The sequence below is a fragment of the Silurus aristotelis genome (genome assembly GCF_946808225.1).
Source record: "Silurus aristotelis genome assembly, chromosome: 15".
Taxonomy (NCBI): Eukaryota; Metazoa; Chordata; class Actinopteri; order Siluriformes; family Siluridae; genus Silurus; species Silurus aristotelis.
Window position 1 is genome coordinate 6,507,154 of NC_139588.1, and position 1,533 is coordinate 6,508,686.

The window sequence follows — 1,533 nt, forward strand, 5'->3', positions numbered from 1 at the left end:
TCAAAGTCTGCACTGTATTGCTAAAGCATGTGAACACAAGGACACACACACACACACACACACACACACACACACACACACACACACACACACACTGATGCTGTTGTTAATAACTTGCACGCGATTGAGAAGTTAATTTCTTACTATGCGTTTGCTCCACCGAACCTCTGGAATAATAATAACAACTATGAGGAACGCATGTAAAATCCCAATCATAAATAATCACATGACTTTTTTTTTTTTATATTCAAATTTATTTATTCAATGCAAACATTTGAATGAAAAATTATTTCCCTTTTAATTAGTCATAATGTAGCATGGTTATGAACTGCAGCACAGAAAACAACAAATTCAAATAAATACTACAATTGAAATCCACGAGCCAAACAAAATGTGTTATATTGCACAAAATATCAAGCAACTCCAAAACCATACTTATCGAGAATAACATAAAGCACAACACGGTCGAAAATTATTTTAAGTGCATCCATGCCCTTTTTTTGCACACGTTACGGTAAAAAAGTGATATGGCACCGTTAAATAAAGTAAACGTAATTGGGCTGTCAGACTGCAAAACATTTCAGAAGAAAAAAAAAAACCCAACCAGTAGTGTCAGTTTATCCGATATTTACTATAACCCGTGATGACAGCAGTTGGTTAAGTGACTTATGAATGCGAGGTTATGTGATATAGTGAATATTTCTTCCCTTTTAAAGACTCCATATTGCTAATACATTATAAAAAAAGTGAACTGAGATGATTTGTTTTACAGTGAAGTGCATGCGTGTGTGTGTTTGTGTTTACACTGTATATAAACACAGGAAATCCCTGACTTGCGATCGAGATGCGATGACCTCATCATAACTTAAAAGTATGGTAAGTTGAGACATGGCCCAGCCTACCCAGGAGTCTTAAAGAGAATGTTGATCAGCCGATAAAAAAGGAAAGAGACGAGAGTTCAATTTGGGCTTCGGAACACCAAAACACAGAACAATATACGTGCTCTAACACAGAGACAACTGAACTCTGTCGGCAGCTGGCGAGGGTAAGACATCAAAAGATGCGTATGTCCAGCCAGCGACCCAATGTAACCAAATGCACCGCTACGTTTGCCTGCCGTGCGAAACTAAAAATACATTTTACAATTGTGTAGTGTCGCTATCGCCATCCTAAGATCGAAAAATCCTAAGTCGAACCATCGTAACTTCAGGGCTACCTGCATGTGTGTATATTTGTATACACACGTAAAGTAAGAATGCTTTCAAAAATAGTCGTCACATTAATGCATTCGTCAGCATTAATTCTTCTAATTACACTTGCACAATGTCGGGGATTTTGTAGGATCGGAGTCAGGCGTATGAGTAACCAATTATACCAAGCATTTCCTATGTAGGATAAAACGCAGTCATTACCTAAAACAGAAACAGCTCTGTATGAGGCTAGAGTGAGCAGAGTTCCTTTAAAATCTGCGTTTAAGTGTAACTAGAAGAACTGACTGTTTTGCATGGAAAATGTGGTCACACCAAATATTAA